At 42.7% G+C, this 19,709-nt stretch overlaps 1 protein-coding gene across 4 annotated transcripts in view; it reads left to right on the top strand.

Annotated features, from left to right (window-relative positions):
• Positions 1 to 19,709, top strand: part of PAQR8 (progestin and adipoQ receptor family member 8) — a 63,246-nt gene that overhangs the window by 31,908 nt on the left and 11,629 nt on the right. The window contains exon 1 of one of the 4 annotated variants that reach the window (XM_075201227.1): positions 9,330 to 9,354. The exons of 1 other annotated variant lie outside the window; for it this stretch is intronic. The gene's annotated coding sequence lies outside the window, so the exon portion shown is untranslated. Of the gene's footprint in view, positions 1 to 9,329; positions 9,355 to 16,892; positions 16,928 to 18,724; positions 19,075 to 19,709 lie in introns of those variants that run through there. 2 more of the 4 variants (XM_075201225.1, XM_075201226.1) reach the window with 2 other exon arrangements.

Genomic DNA, 19,709 nt, shown 5'->3' with positions numbered 1-19,709 from the left:
GTGCAGACTCTGCTAGTTTGAGCCAAGTCATTCCTTTAATTAGACTATTGGAAAAGCAGCTTGAGAAAATGAAGGAGGAGCTGAAAGCAAGCAATTCAGCAAAGTATGTTGGCCTTGTCGATCAAGTACTTAATTCGCTTCACAATGATCCTCGAGTTATTAAGATCTTGAACTCGGATCAGTACGTTTTGGCCACTGTGCTTGATCCAAGGTTTAAAACCTACATTGAGTCTTTACTTGTAAATGAGCGAGATGTGAACTTTTGCAAGGAGCTATTGCTCAGCAAGTTGGCCGCTGAACTGGGCCTCGGCTTGACGACGTGTCCTCCTTCACTTTCTCAAGCTGTTGCTCGTAAAAAATTAAATTTCCAAAAAAGAAGCAGGGAAGACACAGGGGGCAGACGAGAACAATTTAACATCTGGGCTGGTTTGAAGGATTTTTCAAAAAAAAGTGTCACTTTGCCCATAAGTCCATCCAATATGAGTATAAACATGCAAAGGATGGTGGAGGATTACTTTCAAGAGGTAGTTGATATGGAAATGTCAGACAGTCCCTTTCCTTACTGGGAAGAAAAGCAGGCCATTTGGAAACCCATGTACAAACTTGCTTTGCAATACCTAAGCTGCCCACCCTCCAGTGTGTACTCTGAACGAGTGTTCAGCACAGCAGGGAACTTAGTCAGTGATCGCCGTAGAAGGTTACTTCCCAAAAATGTGGAGAAAATGATGTTTATCAAAATGAACTACATCTTCCACGAGGAAGGCCTTCACCATCCAAGACATCCAAGCACTGACTGTTCTCTAATGGCGGATTCAAGCGGCGATGAATTGATAGTCTGTGATGATGACGTACACACTGATGAGGGTGAGGATGAAGCTGAAGATGATGCCGATAACATCTTTTTAAAACTTTCTATGTAAGTGTAGGGTGCAATCTACCCCCAAAGAGGAAAGGGACTTGTGGCATTTCCATATCACATACCATCTTGAAAGGCTGCTGTTAGGGCAATTTATCCTTAAGGGTAGGGTGTCATAGACAGAGTGACCCTAAACTGGCTTTGTCCATTTTTCATAATATTGTACAGTCTATAATGGCTGAATTTTTTAGTATTTTATACAAGTGGAGGGGGGCCTAGAGAGACAGAAACCAAACTGGCTTTCTCCATGTCAATTAATATTGTACAGTCTATAATGGCTGAATTTTTTGGTATTTTATACAAGTGGAGGGGGGCCTAGAGAGACAGAGTGACCCCAAACTGTCTTTCTCCATGTCAATTAATATTGTACAGTCTATAATGGCTGAATTTTTTAGTATTTTATACAAGTGGAGGGGGGCCTAGAGAGACAGAAACCAAACTGGCTTTCTCCATGTCAATTAATATTGTACAGTCTATAATGGCTGAATTTTTTGGTATTTTATACAAGTGGAGGGGGGCCTAGAGAGACAGAGTGACCCCAAACTGTCTTTCTCCATGTCAATTAATATTGTACAGTCTATAATGGCTGAATTTTTTAGTATTTTATACAAGTGGAGGGGGGCCTAGAGAGACAGAAACCAAACTGGCTTTCTCCATGTCAATTAATATTGTACAGTCTATAATGGCTGAATTTTTTGGTATTTTATACAAGTGGAGGGGGGCCTTGAGAGACAGAAACCAAACTGGCTTTTTCCATTTCTTTACATATTTAACTATAAGTGTAGGGTGTAATATACATTCAAAGACGATGGCTGCATTGCCAATATGCATAGATGGAGAGGAAGACAATCTGTTTTGTGTGTAGAATAGGCCTACCAACGAAGAATTAAACTGTTTTTTTGGATGATTTATTACCTCAACAATTAGATTACTTGTCTCTAAAACAGTTGGAGCACTAAATTGGGTTAATTTAGGCCCAAAAACATGGATTTTCCCAAAAAATAGCAAAACAAAACCAAACAAAACCAAAACCAAAACCAAAACACGCAATGGCGGTTTTGCAAAACCAAAACCAAAACCAAAACACGACGGTAATCCAGATCCAAAACCGAATCCAAAACCAAAACACGGGGGTCAGTGACCATCTCTATTAATAACATAAATCATATTTAGTTCTGTTTTAAATGTACCATTGGGTTTCTACTTTTTTCTCAACAAATTCTTGCACATACTATGGAACATGCATCACTTTCCGTATAGCTCTCCAGGCACATGCATGCCTATTGTAGTTCTTATTGCTAAAGTTTAGCTTTGCCAAGGCTTCAGTTAACAAATAGTTGCATCATAGACATGCTCCTTAAAGCAAGGACCTCCAGATATATATTGCTTATGTATACTGCCTAAGATGAAGTAGTCTAAATGCCTCATTGTACACTCAGATTCACATCATCACCATTTATTTATATAGCGCCACTGATTCCGCAGCGCTGTACAGAGAACTCATTCACATCAGTCCCTGCCCCATTGGAGCTTACAATCTAAATTCCCTAATATACACAGAGAGAGAGAGACACTGGGGTCTATTTTGATAACAGCCAATTAACCTACCAGTATGTTTTTGGAGTGTGGGAGCAAACCAGAGCACCCGGAGTAAACCCACGCAAACACGGTGAGAACATACAAACTCCACACAGATAAGGCCATGGTCGGGAATTGAACTCATGACCCCAGTGCTGTGAGGTAGAAGTGCTAACCACTGAGCCACCGTGCTGCCCATATCATGAACTTTTACCCCAGCCTATTAACCCAGACGTTGGTTTCCTTCCTGCACTATGCTGCAAACATTTACAGCCTTAACCTTTTATAGAAATGCCATTGTTACATGTATACACAGAACACGTGAAGGCCATGTCTGCTTCATCTACTATGGTCTTTTTTGATTTTGTTCTATATGCCTTCCAAAGTCTGTTCACTGCATCTGACAGACGGACTGTGCATAAATTATTTGCAGGGGTAGAAAGCATTTGTTCAGGGGGTAAAAGGTCCAAAGAAATCCAATTTCTCTACATCAAGTACTCTGCAAAATCTCAAAATTCTATCAGTTATTGGGTAGTTGGGACAAGCACCATTCTGCACATTACTACATAGCTTTTTGAACTAATCCTTTAAGCCCATGTTGTGTATTCATTAAGACCCCTCCATTATGAAGCTTGTAATAAGTAACGGCTGAAAATGGGTTTTGAGAGAGCGCTTGAAAGATTGAAGGATGGGGGAGAGTCTGGTCAGGAACGGAAGCAAGTTCCATAAGTAGGGAGCAGCACAAGAGAAGTCTTGGAGACGTGAGTGAGAGATGGTTAGTAGAGGGGAGTTGAGATGTAGAAGTGTTGTTCAGAGAGCAGAGGGCAGTGTATCTTGCGATGAGGTCAGAGATGTATGAAGGGGAAGATTTGGTGAGTGCTTTGAAGGTGAGATTGCCCATTCCCCCATGGAAAATTCAAAAGCAACCTTGCTCATCTCTGTTTACTGTGCCCAGTAAATAAATGATTCAATTTTACTTTCCTACAATACAAATAAAGAGAGAGATATCTTAATGTTAGTGTCCCTTTAAATATAACAAAGGAGAAACGAGCATAATAAAAAAAAATGTCTGGTAGGCTAAGGGTTAAATGACAACAGTGGTTGATTGGAATCCATTGTGACTGATCTATTAGCAAACCTGTCCTGGTCTCATTAGAGCTCACTGTCATAATAGCAGACAATGGTACCTAGCAACCGTCTCCAAAACGCTGTTTCTAGAAATTCCATTGTCTACTGATCAGGTTCCTGAATGAGTTCCTGGGAGGTTGCCTGGAGCACAATACATTACTTAAAAGATTTACCTTCTACTTTGAACCTACTTGTGAGTCAAGACAGTTTTCAAAAGTTTTGGTTTCAGGATGTACCATTTATAGCTGTGCACTGAATATTATGTATATATATCCGTATGTATGTACAGAGAGCAGGCTGCGGAGATTTCATCAAATCAGACTTGCTGTGTCATATTTCATTTTCATATATCGCTACTAAAACACAACTCATTATGAACATTTTAGTGATATTTTGAACAGAAATATGATATTGTTGGTGTACAGACGTCTGATCAAAGAACAGTAAAGATTTTCATGTTTACTAAGGGACCTAGAGTGTCTGCAGTAATTTCCCATACATTAAATAGAGAAGAGTGAATTAGTTGCAAAAATTGTGTTCAAATTGAATTGTTACTGTAAATTCTTGTTTTGCTCAATTTATCATCTATAGATAGAGCTATGACGAGGGCAGTAGGTCACTCTGCTGTGGTTCGGGTATAATAAGTGATATCGGGTAAGTAATTATAGTGATAATTCCACGCGGGACACTTATGGACAAATTCCACTGGTGAAATGTGCTAATGGTGGAATAAGGCAAATATTATGTGACATAGTTTTGAAAATTTTGCTCATGTCTAACAATACACAAACGTAAATGGTCAGAAAGGGTCATTTACCAGCATGCAGCACATAGGCTCTTTTGTGACGTCACATGTCTACTCTAGCACAAACCTGTTTACAGGTTAGCACTTGGATTTATGGGTCAATACGGCGACATCGGCAGAGATACAATGGTTTGATGGGAGGAGCTCAGCAGATTGGGGCGTAGGTTGTAAAATTTGTTAGCGTACCTAGCTTTGCACTAAAGTGGAAATACAAGATTTAATTTGCAAGGTGCATTTAGCGCAGTGTTCTCCAGTTTACGGGTAAGCACACCGCTTATTCCTCACTGCAAAAGGATTTAAATTCTTGTGCGAACGGCATTTAATTTTCTAAGTCCATAGATGACTCTTAGTGAAATCAGGCCAGAGATCACTCAGTGTAGAGTAACAAAAAAGCATGATCAAATCTGAATCAATTAAAATATTGGGATATTTACAAAACAATAGTCACATACATTGGGCGCTTTCTTTAACACTCAATCGGTATATATAAGTTTTCACCTTATATGGGGAAACGTATCAATCCATACGATGTATATTCTTTTTTCGGTATATCTCAAATATGTGAAGAAAACATACAAACAAACATTGTGCGGATAGTAAACACAATAGTAAAATATTGGGGAAAATGTAGTTGGAAGATTGTCGCTATGGAACTGTGTTATCTTCCAAACATCAATATAAGCCAAATTGATCCTAGTTGCTCAACCTAAATGCTGAAAGGGCAATTGGACAGTGGTCCAGTTGTCTGGCATTCGGAGCAAGTAACAAAATCAGCATTTGTGGCTAGCTTTAACTTGGCTTGATGGGGAGATAGCCAGTTTTGTCATCTTTAGTTTAATTGCCCAAACATTACACTGTGTGTGGCTCTTCCTGCCAGATCACAATCCAATTGGATTGGTATTGACACAACAGATTGGCAAACAGGGTCGGCCTCTGACTTTTATTTGAGGAGCATTTGCAACAAATTAACATTGCAATCTAGTTATTTTGTCCTCCATATGAACAATAAGATCTGTGCAATTGGGCCATTTACATCTGTAGCCAAATGACTCAAAAAGTTCAGAGATTGCGTTAAATAATTAGATTTCAATGTCACGGGTTCCTTATGTAACCCCCTGTCACTGTGTGTAGTGTGGTGTGCAATGGGTACACAGTGCACCTCTTCTCAAGCCCTGGCTAGCTGATGGGCATGGGTGTAAATGATAAGGGGGTCCCTGCACATGCAGGTGTTTCTCTGTAGTTAGTGGGACACAGGTAATGTCACTTTGTAATGCAGTGTAAAAGTCACAATAATTTGGGCGCCAGACCATCTCTATAACAAACTCCACTCTTTATTTACACTCCTCTTCCTCCAGCACGATAATCATATTGGTTGCAGCAATAAAGAAAAATATATACAGCTCCTCACTCCTCCAGCACAGTTCTTAATGAGCAATACGAACATGGTTGCAAATATCTTATCACTCCTCCTGCACAGTTCTTAATGTTATCCAGATGTTTAATAACATAATTTACATGTCTCTTGCACTCCATAGTCACTGCAGATCACCCTTTCTGCAGGGGCACTCACATGGATGCTAATAGGCAGGCAGCTTCTCCTCCATGCAGCTCTGACACACTCTGTGTACCTCTCAACTGCAGCTCATCCCTCCTCTGCGGGGATGATGTCTCCGGTGCTCTGACACGTCACTCTGTGTACTCTCAGCCTCAGGATCTGACACTACAGCTACCATGCCTCTTGTAGCAGCCCTCACTCCAGGGCCTCTTCCATGCAAAGTGTCCCCTCTCTCTTGGGTTCTCTATAGTGACATGGAGTTCTCCCCCTCATCCAGGGCACACATTCCTTGCCCTGGTGCAGTCACCATGCTCAGACAGCCAGGCAATGCTGGGGGAGCCTGGGAGCTTCCACCCCAGGTCCCCAGCTACCATCTCTCCTCTCCTGTGTCTTCTCTCTCTCTCCCTCTCAGTTCCTATCCCCCCTTAATGACAGCCCCTCCATCCTCTCACTCAGTCTCCAGGCTGGGCTGGGTTATCACCATGGTTACCAGTTTATGTAACTTTTCAGAAACTTCTAGCTTACCCTCTAGGTGACCCCTCCTGTATTCACTGAGGTAAAGGTTTAACTAAAACGCCACTAGGGGGGTGTTACACTTATTTCAGCTTTGCTTTCTCATTTAACTTTGACTCTCATACAGTAGATATCTCGAGGAACTTTTAATATAACCAGACATGCAGACAATCAGGCTGGCAATTTGATTGCCTCAGACAAAATTGCTTTTAAATTAACTGGCGATCATATTGAGATTGGGGTTAGGGGTGTCAGGAATATTGGTTGGCTGGTGATTGACATCTGCCAGTCTGTGCTATTATTGGCCGAATACAGAGCCACAGTTTATTATTTTAGCGCTTGGGGCGAGAAGGAAAACTGGTCCCCAACCCAGCTTGTCAGTTTTATGACAAATGAGCAGTGTATAAAATATGTCCATAAAATAAAGAGAGATATAACAGGTTTGCCTGTACACGCCTTCACTGTCTTATCTAATGCTCTGCTGTATTATAAACACACCACACCTGATAACTGCCCACTTGTTCAGTCCGTTGCCAACCTTCAACATTGCAGAGCTTTTCTTTCCGTTTAGCAGTAAAAATTCCGCCTAAAAAGCTCTACATTTTATCTAAACATTTTCGGACGAGCAGTATGACAGTTTCAGAAGGAACGCATACACTTCTACTGAACACTTTGCTTTAGAAAACTACTGTTTCTTCCAAGTCATTTGGTCTACTCCAGGGTTGTCCAACCCACGGCCCGCGGGCCGCATGCGGCCCAGCACGCCTGTAAATGTGGCCCAGAAGGAGTTTTGGTTGTGGCAAGGGGGCAGCGCTGTTAATGTAAAAAAAAAATCCTGCAAAAAACCCCAAAAACTTACCTTGCGGTCACGCGGTCACGTCAGCTGGTACTCCGGCTCCCTCCCTTGTCTCCTCCTCCGTGCGGTGCTCGGATTGAATGTCGGGCGTGATGTCATCACGCACAACATCCATTGCGGAGCGCAGTACAGAGGAGACACCCGCGCGAGAAGAACAATCAGCAGCACAGAATTGGAGAAAAGAAGAGAAGAGGACAGGAGAAGAAGCCGATTAAAAGGTAAGTTAAGGGGGATTTTTATTATTATTTCAAGGGACGCTGACCAGTGAATAAAAGTCACCTGGTCCTGGAGCATCATGGACCTTATCTCCCTGCTACATACTTCTACTTGTATTATTAATGGGGCATTATATATTATTCTCTTTGAACCATTATAAGTTGTTATCCCTTAACTAACATAGTGGTGTAATTATCAAAACAGGTGACAATTTGGGGTCACAGTGGTGTATATGTCAGGTACCGCAGGCCTGGTCAGGGCACCCTGATATACAATGCCTGGCTTAAATGCACTTTATTGATATTGCATCGAAACAATACAAAAAGTGATTATAGTATAATAACTAGAGAGGATTTTTTGAACAGGGCGATTGAAAGGTAAGTATAGGGGGATTTGAAAAAAAAGTGATATATATATATATATGTATATATATCACTTTTTTTTCTCATATATATATGTTAACTATGTTTTCTATGGTTTTTTGGATGATCAGCTATCGTTATTGTTAGTGTATCTTATGTGCGGCCCAAACCAACTCGTCGTCTTCCAATGTGGCCCAGGGAAGCTAAAAGGTTGGACACCCCTGGTCTACTCCCTTTCAGCTCTACAAAGGACAATCAGAAAAGCTTCATGTCCTGCTGGTTGTTTTCAAAGAATTATTGGTGGTAGTCACTGCTTAAACCGGCCATAGCTGTTTAAAAGCTGTCAGAGCAGGAAATCTGCTTGTGTGACACCATCTAGACCAACTCTATTAATTTCAATAGGAAAACACTACTCAGCTGTGTTATCTCATCTGCTTTATGGAGGCAACAATGCCATAAGCAAACCGAGGGGGGTTCCTACTGCCTGGAACCCCCCACCAAGCCTGGGGCACTGTATAATTGAGGTGGCTGGACCCGACTTCACACGGCTCTGCTTGAAAAGGGACCTAACAGTAGTGCATGCAGCATTGCCCATGTATATTATGGGGATAGGAAGAGTTGGAGAAAAGCCAAGCACTGTCTAAAATTATAGCTACGTCCCCATGCATGCTGGTCACGCCCACTGGCGGCGTGGTGTGGAAAACCCCCTGTACAAATCCTGCGTTTGCCCCTGAAAGGGGCACTAATAATTCATAATGGAATTGTCATTATAGCCTGAAGGTGACATGTTTAATGTTATTGTCAGATGAGGATCAAGGTTATAGGAGAACAGTGCGGCTGTGTTATATGACACAGGAGCACTAGGATGAGGTCACTGACGTCACTGTGTATTCTCTCCATAAATGTGAGCTTAATTAATATTAAAGACTTATTACTTTGGTTGTATTTGGATTGCCTGTCCCTTGCACACTATGAAGCCATTTTGAAACTGAACCATCATTGACAATATTTTAATATATATAAAACGAAGTGGATGTATGTATAGCCAAAAAATGTTCAACCCACTTCCAGGAAAACCTAAAAAGTTGACAATTTGGCACGGTGGTAGCTTTTAGGCCCCAATCGTCAGTAAAGATCCGAAACACCTACATTGAAGCCTAGGATTAGTCTATGGAGCATTCATTGTTTCCCTGTAAGGAAGCAAGTGGGTCCTTACAGTCAGTGTTGAAATACAGCTGACCAAGATCATGTGACTGACTTACATCATAACCAGCTTTGTGATGTCACTCAGCTCTGGTATAAAAGTCACTGCCTGGTATAGAACAGTCACTTACCAGCTGTATATTAGTCACATACATACATATGCACCAAGACATTGCTTATTGCTGGGACGGTATCTACTGATAGAACATCTCACAGTCTAAGGTAAGCGCATTGTAACCTAAATGTTATAGGAAAATAATGTTAAAATGAACATTAGTCACATATGTGCAACACATATGAAAATATAGTTTAACACCTATCATTCTAATAGGGAGACTCCCAAATAATTAGTAGTAAACAGGTCTATTAAATATTGAAAGTTTTTAACACCAAAGAATAAAACTGCCATGGCTATCAATGAGTACCTGCTATGCTATTTCACCGGCGAGGAGAGGGCATACAAGTCCATGGACAGTGCAACGAATGGTGAAGTCTCAGTTAACTACCCCATGGAGAGTCTTCAAGTCTCTCAACCCTCCAGCGACGCCAACTCAACTTTTGTGGCATTGTTGCAGAACCTCAATGCCACAAAACTCTGCTATGAAGAATGTAAGGCTTGAAACCCCATGCCTTAGAGGCCACCATACTTACAGGGAGAGTATCTTCCTACTACGCATATATAACTAATGCTCAGCTAATGCTTCAACTTTGAGTTCAAGTGTCTGCAGTTTACCTTCAAGCTATGCCATACTTGCCAACATTTAATAATTCTCTTCCGGGAGCTGCATGAGGGAGGTGGGGGTGTAGGGGGTGGGGCTTCGGAAATCGCGTCATTTTAGCCCCACCCCCGTGACGTAATGACGCAAATCGCGTCATTTTACAGTGGGGGTGGGGCCAAACGCCGTTTGAACTGAATTCTGCCCACTTCACTAGGAAGTGGGCAGATCAGGGAGATTGCCATACTCTCCCGGGAGTCCGGGAGACTCTCGCAAAATGCGGGAGTCTCCCGGACATTCCGGGAGAGTTGGCAAGTATGAGCTATGCTTTGCCATCACCATCAAGAAAACTCAGAGGCAGTACTTCATAGTGACCAAATTAATGCCTCTCAAGTAAAATAGTTGAACATTTTAGGCCACAATCTTATCTGCGCAAGTCATACCCCTATATTATGAGTAGAGATGCTGAGGCTCAGTTCCTCGAGAACTTAGGGATTCCGAGTACCGAGCCGAGCCAGCTCGGTACTGTCGCGCGCCCTCAGAATTGAAAACGAGGCAAAACATCATTGTGACGTCGTCAAATCTCACAAGTTTTGAATTCCTTTTTAAGATCGAACATAACGGTGTGTGGGAGGGAGGGTGAACCCCCATTTTTCTTTTCTGCCACTGCTGTGTGCCAATGTGTCCTAGATGTGCTAGGAACTGCCGTGTGTTTGTGTCATTGCTCTGTCGCTTATCATCCAGCCAGGTCGCTGCAGACTTTGTCCGAAAGTGTATGAACATAATATTGTGTTCTGTGAGGTGGTCAAAATTGACTGCAAATGACTTGAAATTAGTGTAATTGAGGTTAATAATAATATAGGAACAAAAAAGGAGCAAAATTATGTGATTTTAGCATATTTTAGGATTTTTTCTAAAAATTACAAAACCAAAACACACAAGGGGGGTTTTGCCAAAACCAAGACACAAAGCTAATCCAAATCCAAAACCAGTTCACGGGTGTCAGTGAGTATCTCTTATTATGAGGTCATGCTGCAAAAATAGATATGTTGGTAGATATGATGATTATACTGGATACTATCAAATGAATACGCTGTGTTCTTAAAAATACTGGTTCACTGTCTGTAGAAATACTAGATGCCACCATCTTGCACTGAGTTTGTGTGCTCAAACTATGTTGGCATGATTTTCCTCTGAGTACTGATAATTTCCTCCCATAGTTCAAAACCATAATGGTAGGTTACTGCTTTTATGTGTTAGAGACTTTTGGTGCCTATTTATCAAACTTGCACTGATTGTGGAGAAAACTTTTATTGTTTGTTGGCCAAAAACGCGCATCAACTCAATTTAACATTTTTTTTTTTAGCTCTATTATATTTTTTTAAAACTTGAATACATAAAAATCTAGCGGTAAATATAATAGATAAGTCATATTACATTGACTGCTACCCCACAGAAAACTATCTATTTTCCAGGGCACAGGTATACCGCCTCATTTGTTTCAAAAGATCCCTACTGAAAGCAATGAATTATTTTTTTACCATTGTCTGTTTCTTTTAACGCCATAGTTGCCTGCTCTCCCGTAATGTCCGGGAGACTCCCAAATTTCTGGGAGTCCTCCGGAGAGCAGGCAATTCTCCCGGATCCCGCCCAGCTCTGTGAAAACCAATGTTTTTATTGGTCCAAAATAGTGATACCCGTTTTGGGAGCAAATGACGCAATTCTTCGAGCCCCGCCCCCACACACCCACCTGCTCCCTGGACCTCCCGGGGAACAACTTGCTTATGTTGGCAAGTATGGCAAGTTAACACCATACTTGATTAATAATCCCGCCATCGGTAACCTCTACATAGAGTGAAGTGGAAGAAAAAGTTATTTCTGGCAAAAAAACCACTTTTCTCCAGCAATGAGACTTTTCACCCATTGATAAATCAGCTACTTAGACTTAAGCTCCAATGGGTCAGGGAACAGAAGGAAAGGATGAAACATTCTCTGTAAGGCGATGCGTAACATCTTGGGAATATATAAATGTTACTAAATAAATAATCTTGGCCCACAATTCTACTCCAAAAAACATACTTGACAAATTGACCCTAGTCTGTGTGTGTGTGTGTGTGTTAGGGAATTTAGACTGTAAGCTCCAATGGGGCAGGGACTGATGTGAGTGAGTTCTCTGTACAGCGCTGCGGAATTTGTGGTGCTATATAAATAAATGATGATGATGATGATGATGTGTATAACCGGATGATTTCTGCAAAACTAGTTGCTTAATGTCACAAAAAAAGTTTGCATTGAACCTTTTAAGATTGTAAATCGTCATCGTTAACGTTTATTTATATAGCGGAGGCGTATTCCGTAGCGCTGTACAATGATCCTTAACGGCTACGTGTTATGTCCCAATAGATCACTGTCCATATATCATAATACACGTTGAAACGCTTGCTTAAATTGACCAAGAGTTGACACAGAATGTCTCCAGCATGTTTACTATACAAAACTTTCAAATGAAGTTGAATAGTTCTACTGAACTGTCCAGAATGTTTGGCTGTCTATCCTGCTAGCTGACTTCCTCTTCTGGGTTATTCTAAACTCTTTCCAAGAATGTACCGGTCACACCCAACCTCGGTTAGTTACGTAAAATCATCTGTTCATTCCAGTTTGTATCTCCACTGTGTCCTCCCACTTGTAGCTACTCACACACATGAAAACATCTGTATACATTAATATATATCTAACTCATGACAAGCAGTATGTAAGGAACCTGGGGAGTGATTTCATGGGCAATTTGTAATGGAGTTGGTTAATGTTTCTTAGAATTTGTTACATAAACACACACTTGTACCGCAATCAGGGAGGCAGCTGTGTTTAGATTATTGGGAGCAGAGCAAAACTAAAAGGACAACTTATCAACAGGACCGTGGACGCGATACAGATTTTATATCGCCACTTTCCCCTTCACCCGGTCGGTCTCTGTGTGTTTTCAGTGTCACTAAAAGTGGGGGGGGGGGAAATAAAACAAAGTTTCAAAAAGATAAAATTTATTGAAAAATATTTAAAAACCTTTAAAAAAATGCTTTATTCAAAGAATAAAGTATTTTTTTTTAAAATTATTTTAATCTGTTTTTCGGCATTCTGAGATAGATGGTGAAAATAGAACATGAGGGTAAATGTATCAAGCTGAGAGTTTTCCTGCGGGTTTGAAAAGTGGAGATGTTGCCTATAGCAACCAATCATATTCTAGCTGTCATTTTGTAGAATGTACTAAATAAATGATAATGAATCTGATTGGTTTTTCAAACCCGCCAGAAAACTCTCAGCTTGATACATTTACCCCACGGAGTTGCAAGTAAAAACGCAAATATTTGTTAAATAGGCTCTGGTGGTAACAGATTAGTGTATAGGGCGGAATGGAAAACAATTGCTATCTCCAGTGAAAAAAGGACTTATGCCCATTGATAAATCTGGCCCTATGTAACTGACTCACACTTGTCTACTCTCCTGAAATGTCCAGGGAAATTCCGGAAGACCTATCATCATCATCATCATCACCATTTATTTATATAGTGCCACTGATTCCGCAGCGCTGTACAGAGAACTCATTCACATCAGTCCCTGCCCCATTGGGGCTTACAGTCTAAATTCCCTAACATATTCACATACACACAGACAGAGACATAGACTATGGTCAATTTTGATATCAGCCAATTAATCTAACAGTATGTTTTTGGAGTGTGGGAGTAAACAGGAGCACCCGGAGGAAATCCACACAAACACAGGGAGAACATACAAACGCCACACAGATAAGGTCATGGACAGGAATTGAACTCATGACCCCAGTGCTGTGAGGCAAAAGTGCTAACCACTAAGCCACTGTGCTGACCTACCTGGGAAGAGCAGGCAATTCTCCAGCATTGAGCTCACTTGGGAGCTTCATGACTTAATTCTTAATTTGCCATGAATCGCTGCATTTTGGCCCCGCCCCCACGGCAAAATTCCGCTTTTGCAAAATTCAGTCATGGAGGAAGGGTCAAATTTGTCACTCGATTTGTAACTCCTCCTTCCATCCTCACATTTCACCTCCCCTCCGGGATCTCCCTGAGGGAAAGCGTAAAAAGTTCTGAGGTACCATAAACCCTAAAGTGCTCACTCAGCGCCTCATTCAGTGTTGGACGCAAGTTCTTTCTTGTATAAAACACACATTTTCGTACTGCGTATGCGCACCAGAGATACGTGTACGTCCGTATTTAGATTTTTGCGTATCCCTCGCTTACTTCTAACGGCTGGAGAGGCGAAATGGGGGAGAGAAGGAGCCTGCAAGTGCAGGGAGCGTACATTAAGGGTGTGGTCACGCAGGGTCTGATTAACCCGAGGTCTAACTGGTCTTCAGCCCAGGGGCCTCGGGCATCCTGGGGGCCCTTGAAAGTGATCAGCAGTATTATTGATCGGTCGGGGGCGCCCCCGGCCCGATCAATGCTGCTGAGCACTTTCACTGCAGTCCGTCCCCGGCGCGCTGTAGTCTCCTTACTGAGGAGATCTCGTGAGTCTCACTCTCACGAGATCTCCTCACTAAGGAGCGTAAGTGCCTTGGGGGCTGGGGGCGGCTCGGCTCACAAGGGGGGGCCTCACCGGGGGGCGGCTTGGATCACGGGGGGCCCAGGGGCCTCCATTCCCTTAATCCGGCCCTGTGGTCACGTAATTACTTTATAATAAGAGGTGAACGCAGCCGCGGATATGCCTATCAGGAGGCGAACCTGTTGCAGGTGTTCAAAACGCTGGGGGAAAGATCCATCCACACTGCTGATGTTGATGATGGTGGTCATCACGGACCTTTGCAGTGTAAAATAATGAATGAAATAAACAAATAAATTAAAATTAGCATGCCGGAAGTGATCTAAGCAGCAGCGCCCGTATCCTGGGCTAGTTGCCACTAATGCAGGGGAAGGAAGGGGAGAGTGAATCAATCACACCCCCCTTCCCCCCGGCACTGGGGCTCATCCAAATTTCCCTAGGCAGTGGTGGTTGAGGAAGCGATGTTTAAAAGTCCAAAAATAGCATTTTGATATGGGACACCACTGTTCCCAGCAAGTCCTGGCAGCCATAAACTGCTCGGGTATGCTGTCGCTTGTAGAACTACAAGTTCCAGCATACCATAGCTATGGCTGCAGAGCATACTGATGCTTGTAGTACTACAGGCGCCAGCATGCCTTGGCTTCCAGGGGTCTTGTGGGACCTATAGTTCCAAATAGGAAGATGCAAAGAAAAACCCCTAACAACACTGTTGAAAGTAAAATAATCCTTTGCTTGGGTAGTTGAACACATGGATGAGTTATGCAAAGTACAGGAACAATGGGTTGGGATTTATGAAGGAACTGAATGCACAGATTTATTGGATCCAATACATTGTGAGTCACTGCACTGTTTAATGTCAAAATAATAACTAGGCAAACAGGCAATGATGAGATTTATGAAGTGTGCACAGAACAGTAGTGAAGATGAAGATAAGAATAGTCCCTTATAGTCACAGCTCAGAAGTAGCCGCATTCACAGACGTTTCCTGTTGTAAACTCCTTTTATAACACTATAGACATGTGACAGTTCTTCATTCGGGATGATTGTCGTCTTTACATCCCATGCACTGTGACTGATCCCCCAGGAGTCCGGAAATTATCTAGGGAATTGCTGGGGAATCTGGATAGATTCATGAATGAATTTACAGATTATGAATTGCTAACAAGCGACTGAAAAAAGGGGATGGAGAAAAATACTTCTGACCTACTGCAGTGAAAATCTACAAACTTGTAAATATAAAACAAATCCTGTGCCTTGTTGCGTCTCACCCTAATGGTATCATTACCTTGTCCCCTGTTTGGATCAAGGTGCAGGTGACACATGGACAAAACTTTCCTGCAAACTAAAATTTTATGAATGGGATAACGCAGTGGCTCAGTGGTTAGCACTTCTGCCTCACAGCACTGAGGTCATGAGTTTGATTCCCGACCATGGCCTTATTCATGTGGAGTTTGTATGTTTCCCCCGTGTTTGCGTGGGTTTCCTCGGGTGCTCTGGTTTCCTCCCACACTTAAAAAAAAACATATTGATAGGTTAATTGGCTGCTATCAAATTGACCCCTAGTCTGTGTGTATGTTAGGGGATTTAGATTGTAAGCTCCAATGGGGCAGGGACTGATGTGAGTTAGTTCTCTGTACAGCGCTACGTAATTAGTGGCGCTGTATAAATAGATGATGATGATATCAGTGTCCAATCTGCAAAACAGTTCATTTACCGACTGAAGTTCTGTATCATTTTTATATTGGATACCAAAATTCGCTTTCTGAGCAGGGTGACCATAGATGTTAGCCAACTATTCCTATTTCCCAAGTCCCAAATATTAAAAATTAATTCCTGGAAATGTCTCTACAGACCAACTACACAGTACAACTCCTCTCACATACCTCCCAACAATCCGCTTTTCCCAGGACAGTCCCGATTTTCCGAGACCAAAGGGGACAATATCACAGGTGGCATGTGGTGAGAAAGTGGCGTAATTGTGAGATATGATTTTATTTCTGTACCTGGGATATAATTCTCATGATCTTTTGTGATTTTTATGGGCTTTGTAAGGTAAAATGTAATGAAAGTGTATTTTAAAATACATTATAAACCAGTCCAGTGATCATGTCATAAGGGTTGTGTGGATGAAACTGTCCCCCACTAGGCGTATGCACTTTGACATACTGTGAGTTCCTAGAAACTATATAAAAACCTTGTCCAACCAGGTGAGTCAGACAGCTCTGACAATGGTCTGGTGTTGGCAACCAAGGACGTGTAGGTTAAATATAGGGATCTGCAAGTTGGGACAAGTTGACCTGGAAGTGTGCGGTGAGGTGACAGGTTTACATAATGTGTCATTCATTGTTTAAGACGCCCACAACACAAGACCTGCCTAGTAACAGCACAGGTAGCGATAAGAATAGGAGGGGTAAGGATGGAGGTGTAACAAAATAATGCACTTGTTTAGCTGGTTCATAACAAGGTTGATTTTGGCTAAGGAAAGACGAGGAGCAGAGAGACCAAGAGGGGTAAGAAAACAGGAGGACATTGATATGACATGTAGAAAACACAGCTCCACTCAGAATAGGTATACTGGGACTTGTAGTTCTACATTGGCGATAGATAGATAGATAGATAGATAGATGCAGGTCGCCTATCTCTGTTATATAAGATATACAATGTACTATTTAACCTTAAAAGTGGGTGACAGGGAATACTGGGACTTGTAGTTCTACAACAGCTGGAGATGTATGGGTTATCTAACTCTGTTATATGACACCATACTATGAATATCAGATTGGAGACAGAGAATTTGATGGATTGACATTTAGCAGATCTGTTTTCTTCTTGGTGTATGCTGTGGTTTCTTAATGCTGGAGGATCAAGCATCTCATAAAAAATTAATGTGTTGCTTGTGGTCTCTGTGTGCAAGTAATGGTTCTGCAAGTTATTGGCCTGTCACAGCAAAGTCGCTGCTACTCACCGCTGAGATGCATTATGTCATGTGATGTCTAGTAGGGACAAACGCAGGATTTGTAGTGGGGGGGTTCCACACCACGCCACCAGTAGGCGTGACCAGCATGCATGGGGGCGTGGCTATAATATTAGACAGTGCTTGGCTGCTCTCCAACTCTTCCTATCCCCATAATATACATGGGCAATGCTGTGTGCACTGCTGTTAGGTGCACGCAGCTCTCCCTTTTCAAGCAGAGCCGTGTGAAGCGGGGGCAGGGTCCGAGCCACCTCAATTATACAGTGCCCCAGGCTTGGAGTGGGCTTTCCAGGCACTATGGAACCCCCCCCCCCTTGATTTGCCTATGTCTAGGTCATACTTGCCAACTCTCCTGGAATGTCCGGGAGACTCCCTGCATTTTGTGAGAGTCTCACGGACTCCCGGGAGAGTGTGGAAATCTCCTGCATCTGCCCACTTCCTAGTGAAGAGGGCAGAATTAAATCCCAAATGCCGCGATTCCTGGTGATTCGTGGCGTTTGGCAAATGCAGCGTTTGCGTCATTACGTCATGGGGGCAGGTCCAAAAAAAAAATATATATATATATATATATATATATATATATATATATTAGTGGCCACTTAACGTACCTTTCAATGGCCTAAGTCCGATCCCCTTCTTTTCTTACTTCCTGCACTCCTCCGTGCTGTGCTCGCAGCAGGGCCGGACTGGCCATCTGGCACTTCTGGCAAATGCCAGAAGGGCCGATGGCTAGATGGCCGGCCAACACTTCTTGGATTCCTGCACCTCTGCTGTGCGACGGACGAGGGCTCCTCTGCTCCCTCCCCCCTTATCTTGTGCACTGTCGCCCTGCAATGTGGACACAGTTTTTACAGTTTTTATTTTTTTTTCTGACTAGGAAGGGGGGGGGGGATGCCGCGATTTTCGCGGGAGGGGGGTGCGCGAATTTCGCACGGGATTCGTGGGGGTGCCGTGACTTTCGTAGGGATATGCGGACTTTCGCACGGAGGGTGCCGCGATTCTCTCGGGGTGGGGGGAGGAGGGGGGCAGGGTTTTCACCAGTGTGGGAGAGCCAGGGGGAGCTGGTGCTGGAAGAGGGTGAGAACCATGAAGGAAGAGGGTGAGAACCATGGAGGAAGGGGTACTGGAAGAGGGTGAGAGCCAGGGGGGAAGGTAGAGGGTGAGAACCATGGAGGAAGGGGGTGCTGGAAGAGGGTGAGAGCAAGGGGGAAGGAAGAGGGTGAGAACCATGGAGGAAGGGGGTGCTGGAAGAGGGTGAGAGAGCCAGAGGTAAAGGGGGTGCAGGAAGAGGGGTGATAGCCAGCGGGGAAGGTGGTGCAGGGAGTAAAGTGAGAGGGACAAAGGAGAAGATGGTGCAGGGGCATAGGTAAAAGAAAGTGTAAAGGGAGACACATCTTAAGAATGGGAATGTCAGGCAAGCAGCCATCATAAAACACAAGTAGTAATGAAGAATGGGAATGCACAGAGGGGACAAGAAAAAGAAAATAAAGAAGATAAAAGAAAATAAAAAATCAAGCCTTCATACTCCATTCACTTATATTTTCCATACCCCCACTTCTAAATTACCACTTTAACCACTTCCCTCTGTCCCTGCTCCCGACTGGCTGTGTGAGCTGACAGCTGCAGATCCCTCATTGCCCAGCGTGCCCAGTAGGAATACAGAACACAGGATGCCATAATCAGGTAAGTTCATATATTTTCTCATGTGCAATGTGTTTTTAACCATCCTTTGTTGAACTGGGGGCACTACTGTGTATCCAATGATGTTTAAAACACTATGCATTGCTCATTATTGCGCTGTAATTTTCTTGCATATTTATCTGTACAGAGACTTTTAATTAAGAGGAAAAAACACTGCTTGTCATAAATTTTATCTGTGATTGTGTCAATATATCTATTTTGTTTGCATTGTAAATGGTGTATAAAGCTGCTCCTGGGACTCACACTTTAGTATCTGATATGCTGTACCATTTTTTATTTGTAAATGAGTTTTTTGTCTGGGCAATACTGTATGGCATAATGTTATTTGGGGGCACTACTGTATGGCATAATGTTATTTGGGGGCACTATTGTGGCATAAATACTGTATGGTATATGATTTGTGGCACTACTGCATGGCTAAATATGAATTGAGGGTAATATTATGTGGCATAATATGACCTGGGGGCACTACGGTGTGGCATAATATGAACTTCTGCCAAAGGCAAGTCTCTCATTGTTGAATAAGACAGGGCCCAAAGAAGTTGCTGTACTGGGTCCCAAAATTCCTCTTTTCAGCCCTGCCTGTGAGTCAAGGGGGTAGATGTCTCCAGGTAAAT

Source organism: Mixophyes fleayi, chromosome 3, assembly GCF_038048845.1.
Source record: "Mixophyes fleayi isolate aMixFle1 chromosome 3, aMixFle1.hap1, whole genome shotgun sequence".
In the NCBI taxonomy this organism is placed as follows: Eukaryota; Metazoa; Chordata; class Amphibia; order Anura; family Limnodynastidae; genus Mixophyes; species Mixophyes fleayi.
The sequence above is the reverse complement of the archived record's forward strand: the minus strand, read 5'-3'. Positions and strand labels throughout refer to the sequence as shown.